This window comes from Chionomys nivalis, unplaced genomic scaffold, assembly GCF_950005125.1.
Source record: "Chionomys nivalis unplaced genomic scaffold, mChiNiv1.1 scaffold_98, whole genome shotgun sequence".
Lineage (NCBI taxonomy): Eukaryota > Metazoa > Chordata > Mammalia > Rodentia > Cricetidae > Chionomys > Chionomys nivalis.
The window spans coordinates 182,501-188,480 of record NW_026646882.1 but is presented as its reverse complement, the minus strand read 5'-3'; positions in this window follow the sequence as shown (position 1 = coordinate 188,480).

Sequence of the window (5,980 nt, the reverse complement as noted above, 5' to 3'; positions counted from 1 at the left end):
GTGGATGACAGAGCACGAAATGCTCTTAAACACTGAGCCATCTCTCCAACCCGTTTTTCTACTTCTTTACCTAAACCAGATGTACTCAATGATGTGTGGATCACATGTGCATTTTCCTACCATTTGAAGTACAGGGGTCTCCATGGATCTGTTGGCCATTCGTGTACCTCATAGAGGAGGTCTAGACAAATTGTTTCACTGGCTTTAAATTGGTTAAGCTTTTGTTGGTGTTTGTTCCTTTGTATGTCTTGGATGTGAGTTCTTCTTCAGGCACATGAACATGCTAGTATTTTCTTCTTCTAACCATCTTGCTTTACTCTTACTCTGCTTGGTGGTGTCTCTGAAGCATGCTGGCTCATGGTGATAGAGCTATGAGTGTTTATTATCCTAACAAAATGATTTGCCTGATTCAGTCCCAACAACCTGGGCCCTGGCTGTATGTCTGCACTTGGCCTCATCAAACTCAGCAGGCATGCTCTTAAGCACCAAGACATCTCTCCTGCCTCTTCCTTCTGCTTCCAGTAGAGGGCACCAAACCTCATTTGGAAGCAATTATGTTATGTCCAATAATCGAACTTCTGATCTTTGGAAGAGCAGGCAATGCTCTTAACCACTGAGCCATCTCTCCTACCCGTTTTTCAACTTCTTTAACTAAACCAGGTTTACTCAATGTGGTGTGTGGATCACATCTGCATTCCCCTAATATGTGGAGTACAGGGGTCTCCTTGGACCTATTGGCTGTTCATGTCCCTCATAGGGGAGGTCAGCATAAATTGTTTCTATGGCTTTAAATTGGTTAACATTTTGCTGGTGTTTGTAGTCCTTTGATTATCTTGGATGTGAGTTCTCTTTAAGGCACATGAACATGCCAGTGTTTTCTTCTTCTAGACATCTTGCCTTACTCTCCTTAGTGTTGTCTCTGAAGCACGTTGTCTCATGGTGATAGAGCTGTGAGTCTTTAACATCCTAAAAAAACGTTTGCCTAATTCAGTCACAATAACGTGGGCCCTGGCCTTTGCCCTCACTCTATGTCTGCACTTGGCATCATCAAACTCAGCAGCCAATGCTCTTAAGCACTGAGCCATCTCTCCTGCCTCTTCCTTCTGTTGCCAGTAGATGGCACCAAATCTCATTTTGAGAGCAAAACTGTGGTTGCCAGGAAGCGAACTTCTGACCTTTAGAAGGACAGCCAGTATTCGTTACCACTGAGCTAACTCTCGAGCGCTTCTTTCTGCATACATTAAAGGGCACAAGACCTCAGTGCAGGTGGTTGTGAGCCATTATGTGGTTGCTGGAAATTGAATACGGGAGGTTGAAAGAGCACGAAATGCTCTTAAACACTGAGCCATCTCTCCAACCCGTTTTTCTACTTCTTTACCTAAACCAGATGTACTCAATGATGTGTGGATCACATCTGCATTTTCCTAACATTTGAAGTACAGGGGTCTCCATGGATCTGTTGGCCATTCGTGTACCTCATAGAGGAGGTCTAGACAAATTGTTTCACTGGCTTTAAATTGGTTAAGCTTTTGTTGGTGTTTGTTCCTTTGTATGTCTTGGATGTGAGTTCTTCTTCAGGCACATGAACATGCTAGTATTTTCTTCTTCTAACCATCTTGTCTTACTCTGCTTGGTGGTGTCTCTGAAGCATGCTGGCTCATGGTGATAGAGCTGTGAGTCTTTATTATCCTAACAAAATATTTTGCCTGATTCAGTCCCAACAACCTGGGCCCTGGCTGTATGTCTGCACTTGGCCTCATCAAACTCAGCAGGCATGCTCTTAACCACCAAGACATCTCTCCTGCCTCTTCCTTCTGCTTCCAGTAGAGGGCACCAAACCTCATTTTGAAGAAATTATGTGATGTCCAGGAATCGAACTTCTGATCTTTGGAAGAGCAGGCAATGCTCTCAACCACTGAGCCATCTCTCTGACCCGTTTTTCCACTTCTTTAACTAAACCAGGTTTACTCAATGTGGTGTGTGGATCACATCTGCATTCCCCTAACATGTGGAGTACAGGGGTCTCCATGGACCTATTGGCTGTTCATACAGACACGCAGAGAAGCAGGGAGAAACAGAAACGGTGCCCACTCTCTCACTCGATGCAGGCATGCAGGAGGAACAATGAAAGAATGAGAACTGGAGAGATGGAATTTCTGGAATGTCCAGAAACCACATGGTGGGTATCTAGTGCCCTCTTCTGGTGACAGGGAGTACAGCACAGATTTGGGTTCTTGTGCTCCTGAGACCTACCCCAATTTCATAGTGACATTATCCTATCATACCCTATATATCACATATAGGCTTGCTTGATATCACACACATACACTGCCTGCGTTTCTGCCTGACCCCTGTGAGAGAGCCTGGTACCTTCAGAAGACAGAAGATGGAGTGTGGGTCTGTCTGTCTGTCTCTCTATCTATCCATCTATTCTTCCATCTTTGTATGCATCTATTGATTTATGTAATACTTTATTCTTTTGTTTGTTTGTTTGTGACAGGGTTTCTCTCTAGTTCTCTCTAATTGAGTCAGTCCTGGAACTAGCTCTTGGAGACCAGACCGAGTGCTGGAATTAAAGGCATGTACCACCATTACCCGGTTAGAAGTTTTTTTAAAAAGTAGGCAATTAGAGCTACAAATTTCCTCATAGGACTGATTTTACTGTGTGCCAAGGTTTGTGTAGGGTTTTGCTTTCATTTTCTTGAGTGAATATACCCCCCCCCCCCCGTCTCTCTTAGTCTAGAGCTCTGTTTTGTCTTCCATGAGCTCTGAGGGCACTTGGCTTGAGTGTGATACACACACAGACTTACTATTAAGGAAAGTTCAAGATCAAGATCCTTTCCTAACTCTGTGACCTTGCAACAGAGAAGTTTCAAAGTGTGTGAAGGGTGTGCCTACGGCTCCACTGGCTTTCCTTGATGTACACATCTGTTGCCTTTCCTGTAAACATCGTTGTTGGAGTTGAGAAATTGTTGATCTGAACTCAGGCAATTTCATGTAATAGCCCTGGCTCTCCTGGAACTCACTTTTATAGACCAGGCTGTCCCTTTGGTGACATTCTGTGTGTGTGTGTGTTTTTTTTCTTCCTCTTATTTTCTATCTGCAGTCAATATTGGTGTAAGGACTGTGCACCTGTATATTCACTGCTCTGATCCTTGCCTCCTTCCTTCCTCCCTTCCCTCCCTCCCTCCCTCCCTCCCTCCCTCCCTCCCTCTCACCATGGCCTAATTGTGGCAGAAGCCCCTGGCCCCCCACCTAGTCCTGTCACCGATGAACGGTCAGACACGCTCTTTGTTTCCCGTGAGCGATTGATTCGCCTGTTTTCCCAGCTGCCTGTGGTCTCGGTCGTACTTTCGTTTTCGTCGCCCCGAATGTCCAGGCCGGCCCGCGTTCACCGTGTTCGGGGGTGGGGTGGGGGAACCGACAGGGGGGTTCCCTGTCCTGTTGTGGGCCCGTGTCGCCTCCGGGCGTGAGCGTGGGAGGACGCTGTAACGCCAGAGAAGGTGAAGACGCCGCGGCCGAGCGAGCGGGCGAGCGAGCGATGTATGTCGGTCGGTTGTCGGGCGCCACCTAGCGGTGGCCTTTTTTGTGCAACGCTCCTGGTCCTCGGTCGTTGACGAGGACGGGGCGAAATGGCTTTTGTGAGGCGGAAAGAGTGACGAGAGTCCCGGCCCGGCAGGCGGGTGTGTCCCGGAGTTGGTGTCGTGCTTGGGAACGGTCTCTGTGTAGGAGGTTGTGCCGGAAGAGTCACCCATGGGTGCGCTGGGGCTGGAACCGAGTGAAAGGAACAGATGGGAAGGGTGCTGGGAGACTTGAGCGGGTCGACCAGAAGGCATAAGTCGTTGGCGTACCCCCGCTAGGTGTCGAGTCTACCCGGGCCCAGGATCGGTGAAGTACCCCGGCTTTAAAAGTTGTTTTTCCCTTGCCTTTTAAACTCTCTTCGAAGAGCCCTGGGACCCGGCGACCCTCGGCCGAGAGGAGGCGTTGGTTGATCCCGGCTTCCCCGCTGCCCTGTCACGGACTCGTTGGGGTCTCGGACTTTTTTTTTTTTTTTTTAATTCTTTCCCCCTCTTGCCAGAACCCTCGGTCCTCAGCGGCGGACCTTGCCATCCTGAGGCCGAGAGGAGGCTGTAGTCCCGGCTTTCTCGCTTCCCTGGTTCGGACTCTCGGAGCTTTTTATGAATTTTTTTTTTTCTTTCCTCTTGCCAGAACCCTCGGTCCTCAGCGGCGGACCTTGCCATCCTGAGGCCGAGAGGAGGCTGTAGTCCCGGCTTTCTCGCTTCCCTGGTTCGGACTCTCGGAGCTTTTTATGAATTTTTTTTTTCCTCTTGCCAGAACCCTCGGTCCTCAGCGGCGGGCCTTGCCATTCTGAGGCCGAGAGGAGGTGGTGGTCCCGGCTTCCCTGTTCACTGGTCCCCGGTTTCTTGGACTCGAGATTTTATTTTTTTTTTCCCCCAAGTTTTTCTTCTTGCCCGTCTCCATCCCTAGCGGCTGGTCGCAGGGTCTTCGGCCGGGAGGAGGCTGGGCGCCCGGCTTTCTGGCATGTCCACCTCGCTCTCTCGGTCCTGTCATGGTTATGAGGTCGACCAGTTGTTCCTTTGAGGGTCGGTTCTCTTGTTTATGGGGACATTTTTGGGACATTTCACCCAGCCTCACTTTCAGGAGTTCTGTGTGGTCTGTGAATGACTCCCCGGACCTGTTGTCATTCTTCTAATGGTTACTATCTGTCCTTATTGTACCTGCAGATAGGTGCTGACACGCTGTCCTTTAATTGGGTGACATTAAAGGACGCTAGGTGGCGGTCTCTCTTCTGAGCCTCGCTCGCTGGGTGCTTTTTCTCCCGCCTAGCCCAGCCTGCTGTCCCCGGGTTTCTCGCTGCCTTTTGGGACGGGGCCCGTGCGTGCTTTCCCGAGTGGCTTTCTGAGGTGACTGGCTTCCTTGCTTTTTTTTGCCCGTGGTGAAGCGTGTCAGGCGTCCCCGCTTTGTTGGTCTGTCGCCCGTGCCGTTTGGATGGTGGGAACTGTCTCTCGATGCTTCTCCCTTACCGTCCCGGTGCTTGCTTTTTTTTTTTTTTTTTTTTGGGATCAGATCGTGGAGCTCCCGAGTCTCCATGGACTGGGTGGGTTCCCCCCCCCCGGTCCTCTGCTTCCCCAGTGCCTCCCGAGCGCACTGTTTTCCCCCTCCCTCGTTGTGGAGCTCCCGAGCCTCCATGAGTCCTTGCGGGGGGGAGGGTTACTCAGTCTGACCCTTCTGCTGCCTTATGTGCCTCCCGAGTGCACATTTTTTTTTGGATTTCCCCGTGGACCCCACCGCTGTTTTTTTTGGTTGTGGAGATGTGAAGGGTTTTCCTTTTTTTTTTTTTTCAATTTTTTTTTTTTTTTTTTTTTTTTTTTGTGGCATGTGTTGGTGCTCTCTCGCTCGTTTCTTCCCGGTTCTGCTTTGTCGATCGATGTGGTGCCCTCGCTCTGTGTTCATTCGGGCCGGAGGCCTAAGCCGCGCCAGGCGAGGGACGGACATTCATGGCGAATGGCGGCCGCTCTTCTCGTTCTGCCAGCGGGCCCCTCGTCTCTCCTCCCCACCTTTTACCGGTGGTGTGTGGAAGGCAGGGGTGCGGTTATCCGGCCTGAGCCCTGTGAAAGCCCCTCCGCACTGCTCGCTGTGGTTCGTGGGGGTTCCTGTGAGGCGCGCCGGGGGGGCTCTGTTCCCCCCGTCGCGCGTTTCACTCTGCCCACCGTGTGTGGTCTGTTTAGCCCTCCTCCCTCCGAGCCGGGGGAGGGTCGGCTGATGTGCCGCGTCACGTGTGTCCCTCCCGAGCGGGCTCGCGTGCACGCGTCTTGCTTGCCATCCTCGTTGGTGCTCCTGGAGCGTTCCAGGCCGATCTTCAGAGGTGCCCGATTCTGAGCGGCGGCGGCGTTTCCCGGTTCTCTGACGTGTGTGCCTTCTGTGCGCGGTCCGGCCTTTAGCGGTGTTCCTCTGCGAG